This window comes from Ochotona princeps, chromosome 2 (genome assembly GCF_030435755.1).
Source record: "Ochotona princeps isolate mOchPri1 chromosome 2, mOchPri1.hap1, whole genome shotgun sequence".
Lineage (NCBI taxonomy): Eukaryota > Metazoa > Chordata > Mammalia > Lagomorpha > Ochotonidae > Ochotona > Ochotona princeps.
The window spans coordinates 104,573,116-104,587,774 of NC_080833.1; positions in this window are offsets into that span (position 1 = coordinate 104,573,116).

Here is a 14,659-nt window from a genome sequence, read left to right on the forward strand (position 1 = left end):
TGGACTGCATTGGAGACAAGGCCTTGAAGAGGCAATTGTTAAAAAATGTTGTTTTGAGGCCGAACTCTAATGCAGTACTACCTATTGTGCATATTCTAGGATTCAAAAACTTAATGGAAAACGGAACTAAAAGCTAATCTTTGGGCCCAGCGCAATAGCTTAGCGGTTAAAGTCCTCGCCTTGAACGTACTGGGATCCCAACTGGCACTGGTTCTAATCCCAGCAGCCCTGATTCCCATCCAGCTTCCTGCTTGTGGCCTGGGAAGGCAGTGGAGGACGGCCCGAAGCCTTGGGAACCTGCACCCGCGTGGAAGACCTGGAGGAAGCTCCAGGCTCCTGGCCTCGGATTTCCTCAGCTCCAGCATTTGCGGCTGCTTGGGGAGTGAATCATCGGACGGAAGATCCTCCTCTCTGTATATCTGCCTTTCCAATAAAAATAAAAAGTGTAGAAAAGTTTTTAAATACATGCATAGTTTGTTGAATCCATGCCTTTATGGAATGCAGGCGGCATAGGCAGCCTTTAGCCTGCCAGGCAGCAACACTGGCCCCAGGAGATCCATTTTTTTTTAATGTCAGGTTATATCAAACTTAATCATTTCATGTGTTAGGGAACTTCAAAACGTTTGTGGGAGGTGTAATTAAAGATAATGCAGCAGCTGCCATGATTGTCAGTGGTCTGTGTCAGGGTACCGGTTCAAGTCCCAGGTGATCCACTTCTGCTCCAGCTTCCTGCTAATGGACCTGAGGAAGGTCCAGCTCTCTTCACGGGAGACCCGGAAGGAACCCTGAGCTCCCAGCTTTGGTTTGACCCTGTTGTGGACTTCTGGGTGAGTGAACCATCAGATGGAAGATCTTTGTTTCTCTTTGTCTTTCAAATAACCAAAATGTTTTTTAAGAAAGATAATGAAAACTTCACATGAGCTTTTTTTTTTTACATGAATGTTTGGAAGTCTGCTGCCTTCCCCCAGCATACATAAAAACTTTCAAAGTATTCATCACGATAAGCCTGGTTTTAGGAAAAATCTGCATTGTGCCTGGTGTTCACTGAACTTTGGGTCTTTTGCTCATAACCAGTAAGCAGTGCTCAGAGTGGGGGATATGACAAGTTGGATGAGAAGGAGTTGTTGGTCAGTAAGGCTGGGCCTGTGGAGACTCCAGACCACTCTTGGCCTATGGAGCTAAGAGCTAATGGCAGATTTTACTAAAATGGGAAGCAGAGAAAAGCTCATTCTTGAAATTGGGATGTATTACTGCCCTCACACCCCAGAAAAGTTCCCGTGGAGATTTCAGTTTATCTCTGAAGACCCAGGAGTTAGGAAGGCTAATTAGTAGATTAATTGTTAGTAGAGGGACACATGCAGAGATGGTTGGGAAGCCCTCCGCAGATACAGAAGGATAACGAGGCAGGGGGTAGATGAGATCTACCCAAGAGTGAGGGAGAAGAGAGCCATGCATACACACTGGGCAGGGAGGGACATTCATGCAGTGCCTAGAAAGGGACAAGGCACGGGCTACCGGGGGGAGGGGGAGGCTGTGACCACCAGGAGAGCTGTCCCAAGGAGGCCACGCTGGTATTCAGAGAGGCACATGGTGCCCTGAAGTTCAGAGATAATCAGCGTAATGACATCTGACCATTATGACTACTGAGCAGGTTTTACTTTTCCCCGACTGTGTAAGTCAGAACGCATCCCCTCTGCAAAGCAGGCCGGGAGGTGTTGTCAGGTGCTCCGTAGAAAGCTTCCGATGTGTGTCGCCCAAGTTCCATGTCAGGACCAGAGATTCTGCCCAAAATGCTGGGACCCCAGAGTTAACATGCTGAGACAGAAAAGGCCAGGTGCGATGAGGGAGTGACACCTGCTTACCTTCCCCTCCTGCCTGACCGTGTCACAAAGCAGAGAGAAGCCTCCCCTTCCTCCCCGCATCCACCTCTGCTGAACTTGAGCTTGTCACCCTGAGGCTGTCTTTTGGCTCTCCACCCCATTGGGCTCTATCCCTCCCAGCCGGTGCAGACCAGCGGAAACTAAGTGCAAGGCCACAGGATGGAGCTAGAGTCCTGGCTCTGCTGCATCTGCCGACTGACCCCTGTGACGTTAGAAAACACTTCCCCCCACCAGGCCCCAGTCTTCATCTGTGGAATGGAGAGCAGGCCCAGTCTGACGCTGTTGTTTAGTAACGTCTATAGAAATGATTCTGAGAAAGTGACAAGAACCATGTCTGGTATAAATAAATAATTTAAATAAATAAATAAATGCAGGAAAAATAGACTACTATTACCTCTTCAGGAAAATGTAGGGCGCACCACTGTGGCCTAGCAGTTAAAGGTCCTTGCCTTGAATCTGCTAGGATCCCATATGGGCACAGGTTCTAATCCCAGCAGCTCCACTTCCCATCCAGCTCCCTGCTTGTGGCCTGGGAAAGCAGTAGAGCACAGCCCAAGGTTTTGGAATCCTGCACCCGTGTGGGAGACTTGGAAGAAGTTCCTGGCTCCTGGCTTCGGAGTGGCACAGCACCAGCCATTGCAGTCACTTGGGGAGTGAATCATTGGACAGAAGATCTTCCTCTCTGTCTCTCCTCCTCTCTGTTTATCTGAGTTTGCAATAAAAATAAATCTTTAAAAAAAATGTAGATCCTTCAAATTCCTACATGGTAAATGTTCCTTGCTTTCCCATTAGGTGTTCACTAGCTAGCGCCCTGGCTGCCTGAGTTTGTCCTGGCTCTGCCTATGTCTTCAGTTCCCAACTACACCGTAAATTAGCAGTAAGCCTTTGCTCTGATTTTGTTCTTTCATGAGCGGATGGTTTGGTCTTAGCGGTTCAGTGCTGGGATGCCTTGTTCACACGCCCCACCACTCCATCCATGCCACTCAGACAGCAGTGTTCTCAAATTCTCACTAGCACACTCTGCTGTAACAGCTCCTCCACGGCTCATTTCTCCTTCCTGTTACCCCCTGGATAACGAGTTCCTGCAGGGCATCATGCCTTGTTCCGCTGCACAGGTCAGCATCCTCGTATGTCCTGAACCATCAGGAAATACCTAAAAAGGCATCTGACTTTGGAATGTCTTGCTCCAAAGTGCACAACAGCTGGGGACTTTCTCAGGAACTGGCAGGCCGGGAGCAGGTCCAGCCTGGACTCTGCAAGGAACTTGCTCCAGGATGGCCCTGTGCTGTACCTTTGGCAGCCGTGGCTGAAGCTCACCATTAGCCTGCTATGACTGGTGGCCTTAGCTGAAGGCAGAGCTGCCTGCGGCAGTACCCCTGGTTGGGATCTGTGTGAGAAGCAGCACTCTTTAGGGAGAGGTACCCATTTGCAGGAGACAGGAGATCCACATTCCAATCCCAGGGTTGGTGGATAGGTGATCACCAACAAGGGGACTTGGTTGCAGCCAAAAGGGCTTTACAGATGTGACCAGATTAAGGGCTTGAGTGCTGCAGTTTCAACAGGACTTGGCTTCCCAACTCATGAAAATATTTAAGCCCTAGAGTCACAAACTGACCCATTTCCCATATCTAAAAGAGATCCTAGGAACGTGATTGAAAAGTTACTAGGGGAACCACATGATTGAATCACAATGGGTTTATAAGGTGAGAACACACAGAGAGACGTTCCGTGTATCTCTGCTTCCTGTTCCCCTGCCCCACTTCCTGTGATGTTTACCGCAGTATTGCCATGGGTCCTACATGTAATCCCAAGAATCCTTACGAGGAGAAGGAGTGATGACAAAGGCAGAGGCTGAAGCAATGTGGCTGGGGGGGACGTCAGATGCCAGCAGTTTCTTGAAGCTGGGAGAATCAGGGGACAGATTTTCCCCCTGGAATCCTCACAGTGACCAGACCTTCAGACATGTGATTTGGCCTTTTAGGACTCATTTAGAGCTCCAGAACTTTGAGAAAGTAAATTCGTGTTGTTTTTAACCTCTGAGTCTGTGAGATCCCATAAATAGCAATGGGAGCTGAAGACACCATTCTTTTACGCACAGAGGATCTTTTTATTTAGAGGGAAGATTTTGAATATGATCAAGGACAGAGTATTACATATATTTTAAGGAAGGAGGAAGGGAGAAAAAGGAATCAGGAATGGGAGGCTGGGAGCTTGTGCTGGGAGTTGGATCTTGGCTGCAGGAAGCACCTGCCTGGGCCTGACCAGCCCTCTGCCCTGCTGAGGTCAGAGTTTCTCAAGACAAGTGGCACCCAACCAGCTTGTCTGGATAACTGTTGGCCTCTGTGGGGCTCCCGGAGGCTGTCAGGCCAGGAGGGCCACCTGCCTGCCTCCCTGCAGGCTCCCAGCAGCTGTGGAACCTCCTCTTGCTCTAAGGAGAGCTCCCTCCCACCTTGCCACTAGGATGTTGTCTCAGCAGCCTCAGGCTACCGCCAGCAGTGTCGCAAATTCGGTGGCTTCAAACAGCAGACTCCTTCCTTCACAGTTGTGCAATAAGTAGCCCCAAAGGCTGGAATCAGGGCACCCCTACCAACCCCCACAGGTTCTGAGAGATTATCCGCCCTTCCCGCTTGCAGTTCCTGGTGACTCCGGGTGTTCCTTGGCTTGTGGCCACATAGATCCAATCTGGACAGCCCTCCTTGCATGGACTTCTTCCCTGCGTTCTCTGTGTCACCATTCTCCCACACAGATGACGGTCTTTGGCTTTAAGGCCTCCCCCACCCCAAATCCCTAACTAATCACATCTTCAAAGACTATTTCCACATGAGTGCCCATTCCGAGGGTCTGGGTAGATATGAGTCTTAAGAAACCCTGTGCAGCTCCCCTGAGTTCAGAGGCCCCTGTGTGAGCCCCCCTGGGAGTAAACCCCCTTTTAGTGGGAGACCGGGGAGACGGCAATGGCCATGACCAGTTGCCTCCTGAATCACCTGGGCAACTAGCAGAATGTTACCTCCATCCACTTGCCTAGGAAAAGCTGGGAGAAAGTAGATATAGGGCTAGACTACAAGGGTTGGTATGGTGGCATCACAAAGCCACAACCTGTGACACCAGCATCCCGTACAAGCACCAGTTTGTATCCTGGCTGCACTTTCAATCCAATTCTCTGTTGCTGGCCTTGGAAAAGGAACAAAAGAAGGCTCAAGTACATGGGGCCACTGCCACCTGCATGGGAAACCTGGCAGAGGCTCCCGGCTCCTGTCCTTGGCCTGGCCCAGCCCTAGCAGTCCACTCCCAAGATGAAAGATCTCTCTCTACCTATGACTTACAAATTATTAACTGTTTAAAAAAATAAATAGGCACAACTTAGAAAGTTAATAAAGGGATAAAGTAACATTATCACAGTCCACAAAAATTCCTTATGATTACATTTATTTAATATATAATATCTAGGGCCCGGCGGCATGGCCTAGCGGCTAAAGTCCTCGCCTTCAACGCCCCGGGATCCCATATGGGCGCCAGTTCTAATCCCGGCAGCTCCACTTCCCATCCAGCTCCCTGCTCGTGGCCTGGGAAAGCAGTTGAGGACGGCCCAATGCTTTGGGACACTGCACCCGCGTGGGAGATCCGGAAGAGATTCCAGGTTCCTGGCTTCGGATCGGCGCACACCGGCCCGTTGCGGCTCACTTGGGGAATGAATCATCAAATGGAAGATCTTCCTCTCTGTCTCTCCTCCTCTGTATATATCTGGCTGTAATAAAAATGAATAAATCTTAAAAAAAAAAAGTTAACATATTCCAAACACAGGGAAAGTGCAGTTAACTTTTAAATATATATATATATATATATATAAAATATCTATAACGACATAATGCATACTGTAATTATGTCATATTATTACTACTATTACAAAATAATAATTACTCGCCACATCATTAATATTATAATGAACTTGATTGAATACACAGCCTAGATATTTCCATTGGAAATATTACAAGCATGTTGTGGAAAAGAAGATATACACACACACATAGGAGAATAATGTGGGAATTATCTCATGTCTTGATAATAGCACCTCAACATTCAGGGAGACTGTGGCTGAGGCAGTGAAGATAACTGGGTTGCTGGGTGCCTTAAGGCTCAGAAAAGGTTGTCACTAACGTCATCTCCTTCAAATCCAAAACAACCCTGGGAAGTAGGATGGAGATAAGAAGGAGATACGGAGAGAGTCCCCCATCCGCTGGTTCACTCCCCAAATGGCTGCAACGGCTGGAGCTGAGCCAATCTGAAGCTAGAAGCCAGAAATTTTTTCCATATCACCCACACAAGTCAGGGTCCCAAGGCTTTGGGCCGACTGCATTCCCAGGCCACAAGCAGGGAGCTGGATGGGAAGGGGAGCAGCCAGGACATAACCAGCACTCAAATGAGAGCCCGGTGGTTCCAAGGCAAGGATTTAGCTACTGGGCCCTCAATTTTTGTCTCTGGTTTTACAGATGGGGAAATTTTTGATGAAGATGAAACACCTGAGGTCATGGGTCACTCAGGTACAAAGTGGCCAAGTGCAATTGAGCCTCAGTTTGGTACTCTGTCGGGGGCAATGTCAGGGGCAAGTGAGGAACATAGCAGAGGAAACTAATATCAATATTGTACACACAAAAAAATCCTCTCACTGGTTTTAAAGGTTTTGAGATTTTTCTGAATCTCTCTCACATATGTGTGCAATCTTAAGTTGTTTTATAGAGAGGTGACAGCCCTACTGACGGTCAACAGGGCCGGTATCTTGTGTCAGTTGGCCAAGAGAAACGCAGGTTGAGCGCTGTGACAGCTGAGAGGGAAGGCTCAATGCCGGCTGAGCAAGCAGAGGAAGCCGTCCCATAGGAAGTGACATGTCAACTGAGTTGCAAAATATTTAGGAGCTGCAGTTTATTTAGATGCAGGGCTCAGGAGAGTAGTGCTAACCTGGCAGGGAGGCCAGAAAAACTAAAGACAAAGGCCCTGTGGAATGGCTCATATGACTAATCCTTCCCCTTCCAGAGGTGGCATCCTATTTGGGCTCCAGTTCATGCTCCAGCTGCTCTGCTTCCCATCCAGCTCCCTGCTTGTGGCCTGGGAAAGCAGTCGAGGACGGCCCAAAGCCTTGGGACCTGACATCCACATGGGAGATCCAAAAGTAGCTCCTGGCTCCTGGTTTCAGATTGGCTCAGCTTCAGTCATTGTGGCCACTTAGGGAGTGATCCAGCAGATCAAAGATCTTTCTCTCTCCTCTCTCTAAATCTAGCTTCCCATTAAAAATAAATAAATCTAAAAAAAAAATTGCTGTTGAATGACATGAAGCCTAGGCTAAAGACAATAGTAACAAGAGCATTTTCAGCAATGTGGACTGGCTTAGGGAATTCTAAACACCAACTGGGGAGGGGGTAGACAGTATAAATAATGTTGGAGCAGCCCAGCACAGTAACCTGGTGGATAAAACCTCACCCTGCAACTATATGGGCACCAGTCCATATCCTGGCTGTTCCACTTTCCATCCAGCTGCCTGCTTGTGGTCTGGGAAAACAGTAGAGGATGGCCCAAGGTCCTGGGACTCTGCACCTGCATGGGAGACCTAGAAGAAGCTCCTGGCTCCTGGCTCCAGATAAGCTCACCTCTAGCCATTGTGGCCATTTAGACAGAAGATGCTCTCTGTGTCTCTCCTTCTCTCTGTAAAATCTGACTTTCCAAATAAAAATAAATAACTCTTAAAAATTATGCTGGAGCCAAAGGTGTAACCAGGTAACATGCAGGAGAGAGAATATAAACACTAGCAAGCTCATACTGGAAGCTGAAACTCACTAATGAACAGAGAAGCAAAATTAAAAGCAATATTAAGTCACTTAATGCTAACTAGTCTGGTCAAGCTTGGAAAATTGGGTGATCTGAGGATGCACCTGGAGGATGGGACCCAGAGAAATCCTAACACTGCAGTATTGGAATCCGGGGACCTCCACCAGCATCCCTGAGTTCAATTAAAAGTAAATGAATCCCGGGAGTGGTACGGTGGCCTAGTGGCTGAAGTCCTTGCCTTGAATCTGCCGGGATCCCATATGGACGCTAGTTCTAATCCCGGCAGCTCCACTTCCCATCCAACTCTCTGCGTGTGGCCTGCGAAAGCAGTTGAGGACGGCCCAAAGTCTTGGGACCCTACACGTGGAGGAGGCTCCTGGCTCCTGGCTTCAGATCGGCACAGCACTGGCCATTGCACTCATTTGGGGAGTGAATCATCGGATGGAGGATCTTTGTCTCTGTCTTTCCTCCTCTCATATATCTGATTTTCCAATAAAAATAAATAAATCTTTAAAAAAAAAAGTAAATGAATGCCAGGGGCCTGCAGTTTTGTTCAAAGAATTTCAGCCAAAAGAAATTCTCATGCAATCCATAAAGGGAACATGTACAATGATTCATAGCAACATTTCTCATGGTAGCAAAACTGGCACTAATCCAGCTGTGCATGGCTAGGAGTTAGAGAGATAAAGTGTATGTGTACATTATGAAAGACATGATTACTTCAAAAAATCACAGAAAATTCAAAGATGAGCCTATCTTGATGCAAAATAAAAATCCAAATCCACACATATAAAGGGTCCTCAAAAAGTCAATGGAAAAATGAGTAACATAGATATACTATGCCTGTATTTTGAACATTTTTTACACCAAATAAACTTGTCTTTGAATTCCATTTTCCATGAACTTTTTGAAACACCCCTGTATAAGGTAGCATTTGGAATAATCAGACTGAAAATTTGCACAACTGGATGGGCACTTAGCCTAGCCAGTGAGACACTGGTGTCTCCTCTGGGAGGAGCCTAAGTTCAACACCGGGCTCCAGCTCCTGACCCCAGCTTCCTACTAGTGCAGACCCCGAGAGGCCCTAATGATGGGTCAGGCGATTGGGTTCTTGGGAGACCTGCATTGAAGTGGCAGCTCCTTATACTTTGGAAACTTTCTAGGACTTGGGGACATTTGGGGAGGGAAGAGTAGATGGGGATTTCTCTCTCTAGCGATCTTCCTCTCAAATAAATTAAAGTCCATCTCACAAGATGGATTGTAAAGAGAAAGATGCAAGTTGAGTTCTATGGGAGTTGGAAAGGTCAATTTTTAAAACACAGGTGAGGGCCCGGCATGATAGCGTAGTGGTTAAAGTCCTTGCCTTGAATGCACCGGGATCCCATATGGGCACCGGTTCCAATCCCAGCGGCCCCGCTTCCCATCCAGCTCCCTGCTTGTGGCCTGGGAAAGCAGTCAAGGTCAGCCTGAAGCCTTGGGACCCTGCACCTGTGTGGGAGACTCGGAACAAGCTCCTGGCTCCTGGCTTCAAATTGGCTCAGCTCCAGCCATTGCAGCCACTGGGGGAGTGAATCATCGGATGGAAGATCTTCCTCTCTGTCTCTCTTCCTCTCTGTATATCTGACTTTCCAATAAAAATAAATAAATAAAACATAGGTGAGGGTGTCTCTTCTTATCTCCAGAGGCACCCCATCTCCAAGCTTTCTCCTGGGAGCTGCTTTCCCCATTCAATTTGATCACTTCACAAATAGAACTTCTCTGGGGAAAAAAGTGAGAAAGAAGAAACAGCATAAGATGCAAAACACACTCCCTTAGATGTTTACGTGAAGCAGAAATTAGCAAGCAATACAAAAAGTAAAACCTGGACCGGCCATTCATTCGGGCTAATAGAAAACTATGGCTGAAGAATTAACAGAAACCATGCTTTCCCCTAAGGGCATGCTGCAGCTCGGCCATTCATTCGGGCTAATAGAAAACTATGGCTGAAGAATTAACAGAAACCATGCTTTCCCCTAAGGGCATGCTGCAGCTCAGCTACACTGCAACCCTCTTGAGCCCCCACTTCTTGTTCAGGGAGGATCTTTATGCTGGAGACATCCACAGACCATTGAAACTTCAGCTGCTTGAAATCGAACCAGCAAGAATAAAGCAATTGGGCCCAGGGCAGTGGCCTAGTGGCTAAAATCCTTGGTTTGAATGCGCCAGGATCCCATATGGGCGCTGGTTCGAATCCCAGCAGCCCTGCTTCCCATCCAGCTCCCTGCTTGTGGCCTGGGAAAGCAGTCAAGAATGGCCCAAAGCTTTGGGACCCTGCACCTGCGTGGGAGACCTGGAAGAGGCTCCAGGCTTTGAATTGGCTCAGCTCCATCCGTTGCAGCCACTTGGAGGGTGGGTCATCAGACGGAAGATCTTTCTCTCTGTATATCTGACTTTCCAATAAAAATAGATAAGTCTTTTTTAAAAAAGTGTTTAGGCATTGTTGGCACCAAGAATGAAAGTGCAAGCACCAGGAAGTATACATGTGCCAGTCTTAGTTAGCTTTGCATTTAGTTAATACCATATACTACCACTATTTTTATTTTTAAAAGATTTATCTATTTGAGATATTAGAGTCTGGGCCAAAGCCCCCAGATGTCAGGGTGTGAGCTAGTCAATCCCCAGAGAACGACAAAGAGTCTCGCTGGTAATGCAAACAGCAAACAAAGTTTTTTGCGCCAGCATGCTGGAGCCAGACCGCACTTGGGGCACGCAGGCCAGCCAAGCAGGGCGGTCGGACCCGAACAGCCCAAGACAGAAGCTTATATAGGCCTTTTCGGACTAAGGAATACATCAAAAATAACAACCTTAGACATGTTCATTTTTTATGGCCTTCAGGCATAGGTAGCCTGTTCTGTTCCCATACCCACTATCTTTATGGCTCATCTTATTCTCACACCCTTATTTTCCTCCTGTTTCTGGGAACTGAGAAGAATTGCATCCTTGCCCTCCCTGTATCTGGGTTCACAAAGTTGCAAGGCAGCAAAGAACAGATTTATCGCTAAAGCGGAATCCTCCCAAAGTCCAGGCGCCTCCTGGCCTAGCAAAGTAGCAGTTTCTTCAGCACAAGGGAATCTCACACTGCCCAACAAAAACATACTGTTTTAGCATTCTAATATACTATTATGGCATTTACCTGTACTCTAACAGAGAGAGTTACAGAGAAACAAAGGAAAAAAGAGAGAGAGACCTTCCAACTACTAATTCACTTCCCAAGTGGCTGCAACAGCCGGACCTTAGCTGATCTGGAACCAGAAACCAGGAACCTTCTCCAGGTCTCCCACGTGGGTGCAGGGGCCAGGATTTTAGCTGTCCTTCACTGCTTTCCCAGGGAGCTGGATCAGAAGTGGAGCAGCTGCGACATGAACCACTGCCCACATAGGATGGCAGCATTGCAGGCAACAATTTTACACCACAGCACCAGCCCCTCTACAGGGATTTTGTTTTTTTGACTTTTAATTTTGGCATGGCTTGCAAGAAGTGGTAAAAAGAGTGCAGTCCTACTCTAAGGTGGACTATGTCAGCCAATGGATCCTGCAGAGATTTCATTGTGCTTGGAATGGCGAGATTGGCAGCAATTCAGAACTGTTGAACTATCAAAATCACTTGAGCAGGACCCTTGGAGCATGCCCCACATCAGGGACCCTGGCATGGGGTGGAAGGCTGGGTGTGGCTTCTCCCTTTATCTGCCCTCTTACCCCCGATACAGAAAAGAGAGAGAGAGAGAGAATCTGGAAACAATGGTCTTACCCACTTTCCTGTAGCTCTTGACCCTTTGTGCCCTAATCAACTATGTCAAATTGTCAAAATAATAAGAGTAGAGTCCTAGATACCCTTCACCCCGCCTCCCTGAACAATGAACTCTGCCTTTCAAATGACTTTAAAAAAAAAATGTTTAAGTGGCAGTAAACTGGAGTGGAATTAAACAAGAAATTGGGAAATGTTCGGGTCCAGAGTGCAGCAAAGCCTTGAAGGAGTGGGAAGGTGCTGTGAGCCGTGGATGGAGGCTGATCTGGGAGGTAAAGCCAGCAGTGCTGCAAGTTCATCAGTCTATCCCAGGAAGGAGTCAGAAGCTCAGGACTTCCCAGCCAGGACGGCTGGAACAGGCAGCCCCGCAGCAACAGGCTGTGAACTTTTGCCCCGAGTCTCCAAAATGAAGGGTTTTTTTTTTTTTTTTTTTTTTTTGGTGGTCACCTGTTCACATATTGTGTCTTTTTTTTTTTTTTTTTATTAATTATTTTGCATTATGTGACAGTTTCATAGGCTCTGGGATTCCCCCCCACTCCGCCCCATGCCCCTCCCCCACGGTGGACCCCCCCCCCCCCCCCCCCCGTTGCAGCATTACAGTTCAAATTCAATCAAGATTCTTTTAAAGTTCAAACCACATTCTGGGTAATAAGAAAAACAAGACACAGTTAATCAGATAAGGGCACAGGTGGGAACAGAAGCAGTTTACAGAAGCGAAACCAGTGCTATCAGGGTTGAGGGCTACAGTCAAAAACAGTCTTTTAAACAGAAGAAACAGCAGTCATGGGCCATGTACCCGGGACTTGTCCTTCTCTCAGCTCTTGCTCAAGGGGGTAGGGGCTTGGATCACCAAGAGGTGAAGATAGAGTCACAGTCGCTCACAGTCCAGCAAAGTCCTGTAAGGGGCAGGGGGTGGGGGGGCAGGGTGTGGGGGTGGGCAGGGCGGATCCAGGGAAGAGGATCATTATAAACAGCACCTGAGGCCTGAGGTCGAGTTCCCCCTCCGGCTGAGTCTAAGAAAACCCACACCTCCATGCCCAGCCAGGGACCAGAGGGGAACTGTGCATTCCTTGGCACAGAAGATGCTAGAACTCGGATGGAGGAAAGGGTGGGCAGAGCTCCCTGAGGCAGCAAAGCACCCAAATCCGAGCAGCCTGCTGCCAGAGCAAGGGGTGGACAGGGACCAGGGACTGGCCGCTTGGGAGCAGGAGCCGCTGAGGAGCCCACTTAAGGCCACGCCAGTCAGGGTGGGCAGCAGGCACCAGCTCTGTTAAATACCAGTAGTAGAAGTCCAGAGTCCCAGACTCCTTGGGATCCACAAACTTTTTAACAAGGTAAGTTTCATCAAACTCAAAAGCATCTTGGGGTAACAAGTGATGCAGTTATTCAAATTGCATAACCGCAGTTTTTCTTTGTGAAATGGAGCTGGTACGTACCCTTTTTGAAGTTGTTATGTAACCGCTAGAAGGAAAGTCCTGTTCCTTTGACGTGTCTGAACCTCTCCTCTAAGCTAAGAATCCTAACGTCTCATGGTGGGTTTTGTCCCGAGGCGCTGGAGGGTAGGTCCACAGCACTGGGCTCACTGCAGCTTTCAGCTACTGGGAAGTTTCATTTTTTTACCCTTTGATTTCCAAATGAATTTCAATCACAAAGCAGTATCTGACTTCAGTGCAAGCTGTGCCGTAACTACAGTGGGAAGAATCTAAGATGACCCCTGTGATTCCTGGCCCTTGATCTCATTTGTTGATTTCTATCACCTGCTTCTAATTAAGAAAATATGATGGGCCTGGTGCAGGTTTAAATCAGATTAAGGTACTACCTGTTGCCCTGGCATCTCATATGGGTGCCAGTTTGTGTCCTGGCTGCCCCACTTCCCATCCAGCTCCCTGCTTGTGGCCTGGGAAAGCAGTGGGGAACGGCCCAAGTCCTTGCGCCTCTGTACCCACATGGGAGACCTGGAGGAGACTTCTGGCTCTCAGCTTCAGACTGGCCCAGCTCTGGCCATGGCAGCTATTTGGGGAGTGAACCAGCAGTTGGCAAATCTTTCTGTTTGTCCCTCTGTCTCTCTGAAACTCTAATTTTAAACTTAAAAAAGGAAAACACGAGAAAGATAAAGGGACATTACAGGTAATCAAGGTTTTTCATCAATTCACTTTATTAATAATAGGGAGGCTCTGGGGCAGGTGGTTTGCAACGCAGTTAAGACTGCAATAAATACACCTGCATCCCACAACGTATGAGGACCTGGGTGCGGACCTTGGTTCTACTACTGCTCCCAGCTCCCAGCTAACACACACCCTAGGAGCTCCCAGCTCCCGGCTAACGCACACCATAGGAGCAGCAAGGCATGGCCCTAGTCCTTGGGTCCCTGCAACCAAGTAGGAGACTCAGATCGAGTTCCTGGCTTCCAACTACATCTCACTCAGCCATGAGGTCTCTTTGTATACATATCTCTGTCTCTCAAATAAATATATTTTTTAATGTGATTTCAGAGCAGCCCTGCCTCCATTAGGTGAACTTTTTTTTTTTTAATGGAGTGGAACTGGATTAAAAGGGACACTGTCTTGGGCTGGCATTTAGACGCAAACATCTGGGACCTGTCTATGACAGAAGGCAGCCTCCAAACTGACTGCCGCCATTCTACAAGCTCAACAAGCACTCCAGAGAGCGTCTGCTGAAAAGCAGGTGTTCACAATTTTAAGTGATGACTTTCAAAAATTTTTTTTGTTTATTTTTATTGGAAAGGCAGATATACAGAGAAGAGAGAGAAGGTGATCTCCCATCCACTGATTTACTCCCCAAGTAGCCACAATGGCCACAGCTGAGCCAATCCAAAGCCAGAGCCAAGCACTTACTCCGGGTCTCCCACACAGGTGCAGGGTCCCTAGCCTTTGGGTGGTCCTCTACTGCTTTCCAAGGCCACAAGCAGGGAGCTGGATGGGAAGTGGGATGGCTGGGATTAGAAGCAGTTTCCATATGGAATTCCAGCGTATGCAAGCTGAGGACCTTAGACAATAGGCTACTGTACCAGGCCCAAATGATGACTTTTAGTAGGAGTGGGAATTGTACCATACCAGGCCCAGGTCCATAGGCCAGTCCAGCCCTCAGGACTTTCAGAGTCTTGCTACAGTTAATATAAACTGATTGTGTTTGCATTCCTAGAGTCTTTTTTAGCATTT